We start from the raw sequence: 16,502 nt of genomic DNA on the forward strand, positions 1-16,502 counted from the left end.
CAGACCAAGCAAGGACGTGCGCAGCGCAAGCTTATTGACGCTCCCTCGTCCCGGTGCGGAGGCGTAATTCTTCACTTGGCGAAGAAGGATGGTAGAGGCATCGGAAACAAGACAGAGCCAATAACTTCGCTGACACCGCGATCAGCTTACATTTATCTCCCTCTGTGCCCTGCTCTAGCTTTTTTCTGAACTGGTTCTGATTCTGGCGATCAGAATCTCCAAATATTTCTCTTTCTCCATGCCAAGGTGTATTTAGAAATTACGTTGCACAGGGTCAGTATATTTTTCTAATGAGAAGAGGTGCTGTGAAAGCTTTTCTGTAATTTTCTTTTTTATTTGGTTAATACACTTAGTGTATGTGAATGTCTGTCTGTGTAATGTTTTGTTAATGTGACATTTATTCTCCTTTCCTTCCAGCCCCTCCTCAAGCACATCTGCAAATCAATCTGGGTTTGTGTTTAATGCAAGTTATCAATCATCTTTTCATGAGCAAATGGTTTCATATTAAGAGGAAGGAAACATTCTAATGTATTCATTCTATTATTGTTCCTTGGAAAAGATCCAGATTTGCAATAAACCAGTGATTGGAAATGCACAAAGTATTTTAATATCCTAATTATTTTGATTTAACTTCCTCTAATAGTTTAAATTGATACTAAATTTATTTTGAAGCCATTACAAAGGGATTCCCCTCACCCCCCGCCAAGTAGTTCAGAAACATGTACTGAACTTAAGCTGAAGACAAAATACATTGTCCATATTACAAGCTGCCAATGGTATGAGAAGGGGAAGCTTTTGTATGAGAAAGGCAGATGGAGGGAAACATTAAAAAAAAAAAGTAAACAATGCTGTTATATATAAATTCAATTATTATTTAAAAATTCATTTGATATAAAAAAAAAGTTACAATGGCAATTTTTCTGTCTTCAGGAGATGATAATCAGTCACTCACTGTCATCCTACATTACTGGCACTAACACAGATTTGACTATATGAAAAGACCTACTCAAAAATTGCATCTCTCCCTGCCTATTTTTTTTCCCCCATGTGACCTGTATTTTTACCCTACTGTTACAGTCATGCTTTGCACTTTTCACATGAATTTCATCCGAGGTCTTCACAGGAATGTTTTGCTCATGTCCAGGATTTGTCAGCATCCTTTCACTGCCTGGATGGACTGAGAAGACTTTAAGGTGACGATGCTCAGTCCTCCAACAGATATCACAGAAACCTTAGAAGCCATCCCTTGAAGGCTCATTGCTGCAATAAAGGTCCATGGAACAGCTCCTGCATATGTACTAAGAGCTCTGTAAGGACTTTGTACAAGCATGAAAATGTTTTCTTGCCAGACTCTTCCTGAGCTGAAGCTAGCAATGTAGACAGAAACTGTGTCAGTCCTAGTGTCCTAAGTCTTTTCTAGATCTTTCATGGCTGTAGAGATATCAGTAAAAGCTACAGACAGGACGAGCTGTCACATCTGCATTTAGGGGTCTTATTCCAATAGCGGACTGACCTGTTCAATCCTTTTTCAGTCTCCCTCCAACAAGAAGCTACTACAGCTTTACGCCCTTTTGACCCTAACAGAATAAATGGCATTACATTAACATAAAATCAAAGCAATGGAAGACTGAAAAAAAGTTAATAGAATCTCTATAATAACTTAAGAATTTATGCCCCATGATCATTTTGAAAATAAGTGTAGTTTGACAATAACTATTGCCTGTAAACAAGGATACATGGATACCACATTACTTATGAAGCAGATTCATAATGACCCAAAAGTTTCTCAAAAGATTTGGCAGAGCCTTGTTCATTAAATTAATTTTGAAGTGCTAATTTGGCACCATTTTTTTAATGCACATTAATTCATTATATAAAGTTTGACATGTTCACATTTTTTAAAAAGTTTAAATGGCATTGGAATTTGTTTGAGAAGTGTACTCTCTATAGCTATACTATAATTAGGATCACCATACTTTACTGCTTTATTTAGTTGCACGTGAAGAGATGTGCGTTTCATGCCATGCTATGTCATTTTATAAGAGCGTGTGAATGAAGTCCTTGAAACTATTTAACGGTATCATCTTGCCACATAGCTTTAGGTGCATTAGCATATGCTGTGTGCATTAGCTTACCTTGACAGTGAATGGCATGAGTGGAAGAAATAGTCATTTCTGAAAAATAGTCATGAATATTCTCTGTGCTGAAAGAACAGCCACTTAGAATTAACCAATAATAATCATGAAGCATGCTCAAGACTTTTAGAAAGAAATCTATTATTGTTGTATCCTTTCTTTTAAATAAAATCTGATTTTAAAATGATTACTCTGAAGATGGGGAATCTGGGCTTTGGCTTCGGAAGATTCAAAATCTTGATGCTAAATTATGACCTGGAGTAGTCTGGAAATGTGGTATGCAATAACTTCCTCTTTTGAAAAAGGACCACTCTGCACTCTGAAATGCAGAGTTCATGCTGGGGGCAAGTAAGAGGAAAGATGATTATAAAGGCCAGTGCATAACACACACAGCTAGGACATAGGGAATTCAGATATTTTCATCCCTATCTAACAGAATCATAATGGAGGGGAACTAGAAGGCAGATCCTCATCATAGAATCATAGAATCATACAATCATAGAATCTTTGGGTTGGAAGGGACCCTTAAAGGTCATCTAGTCCAACCCCCCTGCAATGAGCAGGAACACCTTCAACTAGATCAGGTTGCTCAGAGCCCCATCCTTCATGCGTGCACTAATCATCAAGGCAAAGAGTTCTCTGTACTCAGAGAATTTGGTTTTATGTTTGTACCAGTATTTGCAAGACTTTCTCAGACGGCTCTTCCTGGGTTGGCATCTTTCTCAAGGACTTTGGCAACATTTATGCAGCACTAAGCCACTCTGCTTAAGTCCAGACCATGCTGGCAAGATCTACGGGCCAAATCAGTGTGCTCCTGTATATATGCAGTGCTTAAACATATGCACACATGCAGAACTCTTTCTTTTCCCAGTTGTCCAGGGGAGCAGCCTGTAAGCTGAGGTGCTTGGGCAGTACTCAGCAACCACCCATCTGGACCGCAGACTGGGGTTAAACCACACCTAAAGTCACTTTAGGTGGAATATCTGCATTCTGGATTTTGTCATAACTAGTCTTTTGTCTCTGATACAGTAAAGGGTGCAAAGTATAATTTGTTGACTCCGTGAAAGACAGTGATGGTAGACTAGGCTGATCACAATGCAAAGGCATTTAGTCTAGCAGTGATAACTTAGGGGGTTTTGTATATTTATCTAGCTATCTACCTGTCAGATAAGCAAGTCTATTATTACCTGTATTTGTGTGAACTACAGAGCTATGATCTAAGCTTTCTATTGATGCAATCATCTTTTCCCAAGTCACCAAACATTTTCTGAATCCACCAAGATGTTTTAACTCAGTTTCTTAATGCAAAATTTTCCTCCTTGAAATAATCAGGGAGTTGGAGTGTGTTTTTCTCCCTCTGTTCAGTCTTTTATAAGATGTGACCAATAATTGCAGTATTTTCCTTTGACTGTTGTAGCAATGCCTCATCCACTCCACATTCTCTTTGAAATAATACACCCTCACAAATGAGGTTGTTTCAGCTTTCCTTTTTTAATTTTACTGTCTATCCAAAAAAGTTGTTATATTTTATGGGTGTCACATTTTCACCAGTAAAAAAGATGGAAGCCACTAGAAAGTGACTAGCCCCTACAAGATGTGGTCCTGAAGAAAGAGATGCCTTTGAGTATGCATGGTTGAGTCAAAATGAGTGATTCGGTGTACAGAAGGGTTTCTTTCTAGATGCACATTTGTAATTAAACATGAGCCTTTTGGTTCTCTCTTTAGCACACCACTTCTGTACTTGGAGCAGTTTCCCCTCGGAGAAGCAAGGTTGAAGCTACTCGCCAGAGCATCATTTAAGGCATCTCACCCTCAAAGCAAATGTCACGTTCTCCAGGTGGTAGCAGTCAACCTTCCCTGTGAAAATGGGATGTGGATTTATGGTCCTACAACCATAGCAGATCACAGGAAATCTGTTTCACCAGTTAGAAGTGTAGATGTACAGTATGGACACCCATAAGAGATTTCCAAATGGAGTTGGTTTTTAGCTCTTTTATACAGCAAACCGTTCTCATTTCTTCCCAAAAAGAGCCCTTGGATGCATGCCTAAAACAAACTTCCAAATCCCTTCAGCAGACTATTCCTCCCTCTCTCCTTTGTCTCTGCCCTTCTTTTCCCTTTAATAATAATGGAACCAATTTGCATCATAAGCTAAACACAACTTAATTTCCTTGTACCTTACAAGAAGAAAATAATGTTGCAAACTAAATAAAGTAAATGAATAGTGCATGAACTGCTGCCATCTCTTGGTTATATTCATCTCTCCAAGTATTCTGGGTGTATTCATCTAAATCAAGAATATTAGGGCATTTCATAGTATTATTTTCCCTTTCACCTCACATCCAGCCTTGCAAACACAAAGCAAGACACCGTTTAATTTTCTTTTTCTGATGCTGCTGCTGAAATTGTCAGTTGCAACTACTAAGCTAATGTTTAACGTTTTCTATAAATATTTTTGTGTGCTTAAGCTAAGCCCTTTGTCTTATTTTTCTGGGTTTTTGGTTTTGTTTCATTTTAATCTCTACCTTTGTTAAGGTAGTTGAACACCAAGTGTTCAGTTCTGTTTTTCGTACTATAACAAAGAGAATTAACTGTATTACATTTGAATGCTGATAACGAAAGGCATGAGGACAAATGAAGGGAAGAGTGGTGGTAGTAAAGAATCACATCTGCCTAAGTAAGTGAAACAAAATGAATTACCAATATAATTTTTCGCATGTTTAACAAATAACACGCTAATTTTATGCTTTATCCAGATGTGTGCTCTGATTAGATGCTTGTTGAAGGTAATGGCATAACTCCAGTGCACTTCAAGAGCATTTGGATGATTTCTGGTGAAAATAGTCAGATTTCTGTTGAAGTTGTCAGTGGAATGACATTGGTTTTTCCCACCCACTACTGTTCGCCACAATTACTGCATGTTTAATCAGTTCCTGCCGATTTCTGTAGGATGTCAATTGACCTTTTCTAGGTCAATTGAAATGTGTGGACAGCCAAAATATCCTGTCTGAGCAGTCATTAGACACCCTCTAAACAATTATATGGATGATGAATGGGAGCAAAATACTGGCAATCTCCCAACGACAGCCACAGAGGCAGGATTTTTGCCTGTTCCTCATTTTTTCCCAGCCCTTGGTCCCATTCCTGTTGATGTCACGCTTGCTTCTTAACATCTTGCTGTAGCCAGACCTCACCGGGCCCTGGGGCTGCACCATAGCCTATCCCTGCAGACAGCAACAGAGAAGGATCGGCAGTTTGTACTGAAAATACAAATGCAGAAGGTCTGAGAGCAACCTAATTAAAGCAATCCTGAGTTAGGCCCAATGTCACATTAACACCCAGGCTGTAATTAGCAGATCCTCTCACTTTGCTGAGTGAGGAGGCTGGTCCACTGTCAGTCTGTTGGAGCAGAAGCAATTAGGAACCACCATGAATGTGACAAGCAGTTGCTTGTCATGTCCTACTGAAAAGACCTCGCTGAACTGAGGCCTTACAAAAAAAGTTTCTTTATCCAGAAGCTATTTTAAGTTATTTTTAAGTTATTTCTTGATCTGGAAGTTATTATAAGTTATTTTGTTCTTATAAGGTACAAGGAAATTAAGTTGTGTTTAGCTTATGATGCCAATTAGTTCCATTATTATTAAAGGGAGAAGAAGGGCAGAGACAAAGGAGAGAGTTTGTTTTAGGCATGCATCCAAGGGCTCTTTTTGGGAAGAAATGAGAACGGTTTGCTGCATGAAAGAGCTAAAAACTAGAAATTGCTTGGTCTTCCCTCAGCTGGTAAGACCCCTCCAGTCGCGGCTGAAGATCCCTTTCCTACCGGACGTACACGATTCCGCAGTTCTGGGCCCAATGACTCTTTTATCTTTCTTTTTGTTGCCATGACTAAATAGTATCATTATATACAAACTCAGCTAAAACCCCGGCATTGAGTTCGAAAGGACTTCTAGAAAGGAATAGCGTCTCCCCGTGGAGCAGGTTTTGCTTCGCTGGATTTTATTCATGAGCTCGTTACGTGACGACTTACCGCAGCCTGATTTTCCTACTCACTTGAAGTGATTAGAGCAATATCACCCCGGAGACTTCTTGTTTGCCTGCATATATCATTGCAACCCTCTCAGCTTCCTCCAAAGCAAGGGCAGAGGCCTGGTGTGCTGGAAATTTGGCAGGGTGAGGTCTGTTCTCATTTCTTAATGGAGCCATTCTGTTTTCTCTCTCTCTTCAGCTCGCTGAAATTTCTTCCTGATGACTTGATTAAAGGATTTAAAAAAAAAAAAAAAAAAAGCAGCGTGGTAATTCTGATCTAAAGGAGCACAATATATGGCATGGAAAGTGCTAGAAAGCAGTGCTTCACCCTCAGAGCGGTGCAGAGAGAGGGAAATAAAGTGCTTTGGGCTGGGAGCTGAACTACAATGTTCTGACGAGTAGATACTTGCCAGAGTGAGTACGAAGTATAGGCATGAAAATAGGTTGAAAAGCCACTGTGGAAGTAGAACCACCAGTGCTCAGATCCTGTTACTTAAGCAGTGCTTTTCTCATACCGCTTAGCGTGCGGTCACCTCTCAGAAGGAAGGATTCCTATGGCTAATTTGTGGAACGACTTATCAGTAGGCAGTCTGCCTGAGGATGCAGAATTTGTAGTGATTATTGTAGCCTCTTCCTTCCCAATACCCTGCTCACGAGAGATTACATGCCATTGCTCAAAAAGCAAGCAAATGGCCTTTATAGGCAAAAAATATTTTTTACAAATCCAGGACATTTGAAAAAGCCCAGCCCTAGAAGCAGATGAATTAACACTGACAAAATCCTTCTGGATGTGTATACCTACAGTTTAGCTTCCAAATTGCTCTTCCACTGGTGTTTCTTTTTCTTATCCTGTCATTAGACTAAATGGAAAAAAAAATGTTATGCCATTACCGTTTAACACCCAGACAAGTCCTGGTGGCTTCCAGACCTCCCCCAGGGACTCGTCTTCCCTGCATAGCTGCAGTGGCAGGGAAAAGGGGAGCACTCTGCTCTCGCTCATTACCAGTTATTGAATGGGGTTTCTGTCATGAGAAAGCTCTGCAGAACCCTGTAGAGTGCTTTTTGTTTTCTTGCATAATTCACTTTCTTCTGAAAGTGAATCTTTATGCCAAAAAGACACGAATGCTTTAATTAAGAATAGATGTCTTTCTAAAGGAAATTTCCCAGCTCGGCTAGACGTCGCTAAGCTCAAAGCAGGAATTGGACTGGTATTTTCTGGTTTGAGTTTTTTTAGTGCTCAAGATTGAATCACTCCATCTTCACTCTCTCTTTGCTGGCTGGAAGCAGGGGCAGGCCGAGAACGGGGCTACCGGCAAGGGCTGGTACCTCATGCCCTGGCTGCCCTGGCGGGTAAGTCAGTCTGAAGTCAGGATGAGCCTGGGTTGCCTACAAAGTCCACGTGCCGTAGGAGCATCTTTACAAAAAGGCCTTTCTTGAAACGGTCCTGGACCATCCTTGTTGGCTGATGCCTTCTGGTACAACCACAACAGGCAATGGAAGAGCTGGAAAACAGAGCGTCCGTAGACAAGAAAAACAAAAATGTGGGAACCTACCTGCACCTTCCTCTGGCTCCCAGCCCTGCCCGTGTCAGTGCATCAATGCAGACCTGACCCCAGTGCATCCCACAGCAGAGTACCGCGTCTGCACGGGCTCATCCGGAGGGGCTTCCCAACCCTACTGCCTGCAGCACCGAGTTCCGGAAGGTTCCTCCTATGGTTCATTATTTTTGAAAGCATCTCAGTCTGAGAGAGAAACTGCCTTCGCTGTACTTCAAAACAGCAGGGAACGGTCTGGACAGACTCAAGTGCCCTCTGCTCGGCCCTCTGTAGCAACCAGTGCCAGCTGCTATGAACACCTCAGCAAGAGGGACAGACGGATTTTTCACTGTTGTTCTGCTCTGGTGAATAAAAAACTCAGTGAGGAGAAATAAAATGATCCGTTCCGGTGAAGCTAACCTATTCAAAACTAAACTGAAACCTGAGGGAAAAAAATGGAGAAAACAACTGGCAGAATTTCTCTCAAATGTGTGTACAGTGTGGTTTCTGCTCTCCCAGAAAAATAATTCTTTGAAAAATTTACTATTCATTGAAAGAGATAACACCAGTTTGGTTCCCAGCAGTAATGGAGCATTTGTGAAAAGGAAAGATATAGAAGTTGCTAACTATGACCTAGGTGCATTGGCGTAATGATGTGAACAGGGCTTAGTGCTTACAGTCTGTGGGTGAATGAAGGATGCTGGTTTGCAAGGTGGCCAAGTGCTGAATTCACTTTTAGAAAAATAAATTAAAATCCCATTTAAAAGAATGTTTTATTTACTTTTTTTCTTTCCATTGTTGGGAAGATAACATTTCCCTAGATGATACTATAATAATATTCAAATGCAATTCCCTGAGAAGACCAAGTAATTTCAAATCCTAAGATATATAATTTGAAATTAGTTAAGTGGTTATTTGGCTGAAAGGCATTTTATAAACAAGATCTACTTATGAGCCCTCAGGCTAAGGAAATCTTCTAGTGAATTTCGTTAAGAATGGGATTCTTTACTAACTTCAATCCAGTAGTAACCTGCAGGTTTGTCTTTTGGTAATTAACATGTCTGATGGTTAATATATCAATCATGACCATGTTTGCAACAACTGAGAATTCTAATCAAACAAATAAAAAATTGCTAATAATCATCCTCAGCATTCACAGAGTTTTTTTTCTTGGAGGAACCTTCTGGCTGCTTTTATACATGATAGTGATGGTATTACTCATCTCAAAATCTACAAACTTAACATGATGCTGTTTTAGGAATGAGCGAGGTTCAGAAGGCGAAGCAGTCTGGCATCTTTATCAGTAAAATTTTCTGATAAAGGGAACTGGGCTTTTATTTTTCCTCTTTGTTGTGTCTTCTAAAAGGATTTAAGATGCTGTCTTAGAAAAAAAAAAAAAAGGAAGTGTTTTACTTAAATAAAAAAAATATAGTTTCTGATTTCTTAATGAAATAGTAATATTTTTAAGAAAAAAATGTGCCAGATTGTTTGGGGGTTTGTTTAGTTTTCTCCAATTAGTGACACAGTTTATTAGCTGACAGGGTTTCCTGGTTGGGGAACAATGTTCCTGGAGCGTTGAACTCCGGGCAGCACTTCCAACAGGGAATGCCCCTCCTGGTCTTCCTGGCTAAAGGACCTTTCCTGAGACCCATTTGAGCTGAACTTCCTCAGCTGGACCTGGTGCTCTTCTCTGTACAAGTCACTGCCTTCACCGCCTTACCTTAGCTCCGGGTTTGCTTCACTGATCTGAAATGCTTCGCTTATCTAAAACAGCATCAGTCCTTCCAAAAACTACCTACGGATGCGGTGGGGAAGAGCTGCCTATGCCGAGGCTGGAGGAGCGCTGAGAAGCTTCCGACAGCAATACGACTCTGCTACAAAACTCTCTACCTTCGGCACGTCCCTCCATTCCCTCCCAGCTGAGAACTGCTCGGCTACAATTCCTGTGACAAAGGAGGCTGGAGAAGATAGCATAGGGGTATGGGATGGGAAGGGACCACACGAACCACCTCGTCAGGTTCCTTGCCATCTCAGGCCATTGTGTCAGAGCAAGACCTGGCAAGACGATGAGGAAAGGGAATCCTGTGGATTACAGGAGGCAATGGTAGCTCCCAGGACCGTCTCTTTCCCCCTTCCTTCCTCTCTTTCTGCAGAGGCTTATGTACGCCAACACCGTGCAGCACCTGAGTAGTGGAGTTTACTCCTGCAGGTTTTCCATCCTGGGTTCAAGCACTCAGGATCAGGTTGTAAATAAGGCAATAAGTCCACGCAAGTGGAAATGCTCACAAGGTACTTTCATCTTTCAGATCTGCTGCCAAATTCTCTGTGACAATGGGCCTTGACAACTCTGACGGCTCTCAAGGCTGATCTTATAACAAATCTTTTAAATTCATCTGTTCTTCAAGAAAAAGAAAGCCTTTATAGTTCTTTGAAAAATATGACTTAAATTCACACAGGGGGTCCTCTGTATGCTTCTAAAAGTCTCCTTTTAACTGTACGCTTTACAGTCCATTGGAAAAGCACTGAAATATTCAAAGATGCCAAAATCAAAGGCTAGCTAGTGTCCAGTTAATCCAACCAGCAGGTGTCTGTAGATAGCTGGTGGAGATTCTCTGTAGACATATTAATGCTCTTTCAGGCATCATCTAGTAAAAAAGGAAAATGGAGGAAAAAAGATAGATTATTATTATTGTTGTTGTTGCTATTATTGTTATTATTTCCCCAGGTGCTCGAGTCTTAGCTTCTCTATCATTTAATTTGTGCATAATTTTTCATGAACACTCGGGAAAAGATAGTAAGATCTAAAAATGGGATCCAACTCTGGAGCTAGAAATACTCATAATTTCTCTATGTTATCTATTTGTTTCTCAAGATTTGGGGCTTTCTTTTTCTGCAAGTTTTGGAAAAATACATGTTAGTGTCTTGCTATGCAGAATGTGGAAATCAGAATTTCAAAAGGGAGCCAATACAATAATTTATTTTTGGAATCTAATTCACACAAGTCAGCAAAATACTGTTGGCTGCCTTCTGCATTATCATCTCAATTAGAAAGGATAATTAGGAGAAGTATTATATAGATGAAGGAAAAGTTCAAGTGAAGGGACTGAAGGTAAATTTCCTCTCTGTGAAACCAGAACATTCTTTGAAATTACAAAAAAAGGCTGCAGTAATTACAGAGAAAAGAATCATTGCTTTTAATTAATAAAAATGTTTAGATTAATAGGAAAGCAAAATAAATTGCTAAGGAGGGATCATAATTTCATTTTTGTTAAGAAGAGCTGCTAAATGTAATCCTCCTATATCATAACATACACGGAGTGCTCGAGGAGTTTCGGCAACAAAGTGTTGCTGAAAATAAACTAGTGTGTATTTTCCCCTGAAGTTAACTCCAATAACCCTGATTGTGCCTTAGAAGAAACAAGCGTTTCTTCTAACTGTATCAAAGGGCTGAGGAATCTTAAAAACCACCGTACAGGAAATAAGCTAAACACCGGGGCCAGCGGCAGGTTGTGGGCTAAGTCTTCGGGTGCGAGAGGACGCCCACAGCAGCAGGCAACGCGGTAAGCTTTCAGGTCAATGTGGTGCGAAGACACGAGGGGAAAAAACCCAATAATGAAAAATGCGGCAATGCGGATGGGCAGGGCAGCGTCCTGAGCTCCGGCGGCACGCTGGCCCTGAGCCTGGTCCGGGCTTAGCGACACGCGGCAAGCCAGTGCGATGAATAACCCAACCGCTGTATTGTAGGACTTCAAGGGAGGAAAAAAGTTTCTGGAATGAGGAAGGGGCTCTCTCTTGCCCGTTAAGGAAATGTTTTTCAAAGCATAAACATCTGCTGGGAAACCTTTCTGTGGCTTTGAAAACTTCCCCCCTGAACTGCAGCTTATTTCGGATACAAGTTGTCTCTCATCCTGTGACATTTAAGAGCGCCAGGGCCTCTAGTCACTAATGGAGCATAAATAATTAACCAAACTGTACTCCAGCAAGTTCATCTGTAGTGACAAACACTTTTACCTACACAAACCAACGTGGCAGCAGGGGAAAACCTACTCCATGAACAGCCCACTCCAAGATTTTGCTCAAGAAACCAGTGTCTCAGAGGCCGGTCTTCTCCAGCCCTGTGGCTCTGCAGCAGGGTCTGAAGAAGGATTTTGGCTGTACGTTTTCTTCTGAGTCTCTTGAGCAAGCGCTTTCCAGAGACACACATCGGTGCAGCCGGTGTGGGGATTGCAGCTCAGAGCAAACAGCTTCACCTCACACGTAAGGCCACAGAAGGAAGGAAAGAAACCTCAGGTCTCTGCTGTAGACACGGTGTAGCTTCAGGGGAGCGTGAAGGAGGATTACACTGTTTTGAATCTTGTACTCCCTGGGTGGGACTAGGCAGGCGGGGGGAGTGGGAAAAAGTGCTGTTTCTTGCGAAACACCTGGTGTAAATATCCCACACGATGTACAGCATCCACTTCTCAACAGTGCTGAGTCTCGTCCGCTCACCTGAGGTGCCATCAGGCAGGAATCACTCAGAACGGGCAGCCTGTGCAGTACCTGTATCTGCTGCAGAGGTTAAGGAAGGTTTCCAGCCTCAGCCAAAACACCAAGGGTAGAACTTTGCACTGAGACTGCCTCAGCCCCATAGGGACCCTCAGCTCCGAGTGCACCGCACCCGCAGAGGGATGGAGACACGCTGCATCCCAGACCCTTACGGTGTGGAGATAAGGGTTCAGCCCCTCCGTTCAGGCTTCTTTTTTGCATTGACAGAATAAGGATGTTCCTCCCATGCAGACAGGTTAATAGTCGAAGGGTTTCTCCCTTAAAGCACTTTGTAACACTACAGTTAAATGTGCTGCATGCATTATTCATCTTTTTGCAGCAAGCAGCAGAGTGGAGGCAGCTGTCGGTCCCATTAGCACGTCAGAGCTCTGTCCTCCAGCTGCCTCTGGGGGGGCACGGTAAGCAATGACATGGTCCGTGGGATGAGTCGCCCAGGCCTTCGGGCTGGGGAGCAATTATTTGCCAGGGTAGCGGCAGTCCCAGAAACAGCACCATATCCGCTTTGTCTAAGGAAGCCTGGAAGAGGATTTTGTTAGAAAATGGGAGGGGTTTTTCTTGCATCTATGTTGTACTAAAGGCAGGCAATTGTGATTCTCCTCTCAACAGTTTTGCTGCGTTCCTTCTCTTGCACCTTTGTCTCTCAGGGCTTCTCCATAAAAGATTATAAAAACTACAAAGCCGTAGGAATGTAGCTTGTTTTCTCTGCAGTTTGGTGAATACAGCATCTCACATGTCAGACTAATGAATGTGGTTGGGATGCTTCTAGAAAATAATTTGAATATGAAGCACAACATGAACGATGTCCTGGCTACTGTTGGGATACTTGTGTCGACAATGGCTGGATGTGCTACAGCCTCAGAGAAGTTGAGGAAACCCAACAGTTTTCTGGCTGCTATCCTGCTTACACATGGCTGGGCTACTACAGCTTGGTGGGAGGTCATTATGCAAACCCAAGCATGGCCCTACTCTCTAAGCACGTAGAGTCACGGCTAGGTATTTGACTGGATGTATTTTAGTCATGCTACTCTCTCTGCTAACAAAAGCTCATAAAATTCCTAGAGAAAACATCAATTAACACAAACTTCAAATGTCTGTAACTTACCCCAGCAAAAAGCAAGCCTTTGCACAGACAGAACAGCACGGAGCTACTGCCCTGGAAGGCTGGCTGGTCTCCCGTGCGTCTCTGCACCTCCTAGGACTCAAGTCATTAATCCCATATTGAGCTGGGCTGTCTAGATGTTGGGCTGTCCATCTCATTCAGAGCTCTCATACAGAGTGTTGAGTTTTTTTCATGTAGAGGCATGGTTAAGGTCCACTTGTCAAAATGAACCAAGATTACAATGTGAGACTCAATCTGCAATACAGAGGTGAGAAAGCTTGTTCCCTTATTTTGTTCATTTTATCCAGTTCCAATGTCACCTCCACTGCCTGTGTGCAGACAGCACCGAGCACAGGGGTGGCTGTACCACAATGCAAACAAGGAAGACATCTTGAAATTCTCACATTGAGAAATACATAACAACACACATTTCCTCTAGGTCCCACTTTCAGCACAGTGAACAGTAATAGATAGCCACATTCCCCCTTAGGAAACAAGGGAAACGAAAAAGCTAAAGTTAAAGCTGCAGATGAAACTTATCTCTTAGGCTGATGGCTTGGTACATGATAGTACTTTGATCTTATCAATCAGAAAACAATTTGACTTCAGTCTTTTCTTCTGGGTATTATAGCCAGGATCATACCAACACTCTAATCTAAAAGGATCTGTTCCAGCTCAAGTATTATTTATTCACGTTATACTATTCTGTTTCATGGAGAAATGCAAGGACAGCATCTCATTAACTGAAGGAAAATAAAGTTTTCTTTTTTAATGTCATGAACATGGTAGCTCTGCAATCAGGGGTAATGTTTAAAACACTGAATGTACCTAGAGATATAATGTGACAAGGAAATTTTCCATGCATTCAATGAGAGATGACAGCACACAGATAAAATACTAATCCCTTGTTATCAGCTCTAGGTACCAGACTAAATGCAAGTGTCAGAAATTCTCAGCAGAAGTTGACAGGACTAAGACAGGGTTCATTTAGGGTCATTGCAAATTCATGCTTCATTTGCATAAGTATTTCAGCAAGTGCTGTAAGAGTCTTGCTTTCCAGAAAAAGTTTAAGCAATTAAACATATTAACAGCAAGCAATTGTTTGAGGATCAGATCCTCAAAAGTATTTAAACACTAACACCTGTTGATTTCCAGGAAAGGCAATCTAGCATCTTAGCCCAAATGGCCTGCAAGGTGGAGAAGTATAAATCTCTCTGAAACCAATACGTCTGTCCAATCCATATGTCTGTTTTATGACAGTTAGGATGATGGTAGAGAATCAACATCAAATTAGGAAAATACTTTATTTTAGTTTTTAACCATATTTTAACTCCCTGCTCTTTCTGACAAAAGATAATGAACTTTATTCATTCTCTCAAGGTATGATAATATCCTCAGGGAAAATTCATATTGGATTTTATAAGTATTTGGTATATTCTTTTTTTATTGTCTCAGTGTTCAGCCATTAGCAGTAAATTGCTGTGTTATACAAACCAGAAAACAACAACTACAAATAACAATCAGTCTCTGCCTCAGGATACACAAGCTGAAGAGAATGATCTGAAAATGCTTCAGAGATGCTTGCCAAAACCAGACTTATTGTTTATAGACAGACCAGATACCTGCCAATTCAGGTGGACACTTAAACTATAAAAGCAGTTTACATCTATAAACGTCTGAGTTACCTGCACTATGCCCATAGCTGCGTCAGCCGTTCATCCAGCCTGAATGACAGGTGAAGAAAGGCTGCACTGGCTGCTTTAACATTTTAGGCTGGTAATTATAATTACCCTGGGATTTACCCTGGATGTGAAAACTACTCACTCCTCCAATAAGCAAAGTCATCATTCCTGGACTTGACATGCGATACCATAGCCTTGGCTGCTGACGATGTCTGAACCCCAGATCTTTGACTATTTCCGTGCACATACATAGGCTAGAGAACTGAACCAGAAACCAGTTATAAGAGGCAGAACAATTTGGTCGTTGCTTCCTGACTTGAAAAGCAGAGGATCTACATTTTCTTTCTTTTTCTGAGCAACATGCATCCACTGTCATCTGGCAAGTTGACAGAAACTTCCTATGCTTCATTTTCTTCACATGAAAAACCTGATTAATCAGTGATAGAAATAATTTAAACCTTCACCAATGTTGGCAAAAGAGTAGTCAAAAAGCTATTTTAAAGGAACCTTTAATAGAGAGTCTGTATGGGGAAGGATAACCATGGGCATGGAAAGGAGCTGGAGTTCCAGGGAGCTGCTTGGAGTTCTGCCATTGACTGTTTGGAAATCAGAAAAACAGCATTGCACCTCTGCATCCCTCAGCTTCCCCATCCATAAAACAGAGATAACAATACCAAGCTTCACTTTATAAAGCATTTTGCCTGAGGGCTGAGGAAGTTCCCTTCATATTGACATCTTTCTTCTAGGAACTATATTTTCCAAAGCACACTGTCACCATGCTCTCCCACTTCTACTGAATACCCCTTTCTTTTTGAAGTTATCATCTTCCTACTGTTTTAATGTTGTTAGTGATACCAGTCAGGGATAGAGAACTAAAATGAGCAACAAAAACACAGGCTATCATTTAGAGACATAATCTGTTTAATAAATATGACTGTAAAAGCAATAAACGATAGCAATTATACATTACGCTACATTGTATTTAACGAAAGGGAAAAAGAAGATGAAAAAGTACATCAAAAAAAGTAATTTTAAAATTAGAAATAGTTCCAACACTCTAAGAAAACTTTTTGATTGGCTTACTATAAAAATAAGTTGGCTAATGTTGGACTTCAGTGGGGAGTATTATACAGTTGCTGCCAAAACTTTCCCATCTTTCTTAAAGCTGTAGTTGCAAACACAATAGCAAAGCCATACAAACTGCTGTGTTTCTACCGGTCTTTGGAGAAACTACAGAAAGAGGCAGAGGAATTTGTGCTGTGATTATCTTTTGACTACTAAGGGTCTAATGCTCTTACGCTTCTTACATCACATCACATTTTTTTCTTTGCCAGCAAGTGGGTTGATTTAGGCTTGTGTCCATTTTGTGACAAAGAAATTCAAAGCCGCCACCACCACCACCAAATCCCTGCCACAGGACTCTGGGCAATGTCAACAATGTTTTCTCCTGTTTTTGACTTAGGTTGCCATGTGCAATGTT

This window comes from Phaethon lepturus, unplaced genomic scaffold, assembly GCF_000687285.1.
Source record: "Phaethon lepturus isolate BGI_N335 unplaced genomic scaffold, ASM68728v1 scaffold14746, whole genome shotgun sequence".
Taxonomy (NCBI): Eukaryota; Metazoa; Chordata; class Aves; order Phaethontiformes; family Phaethontidae; genus Phaethon; species Phaethon lepturus.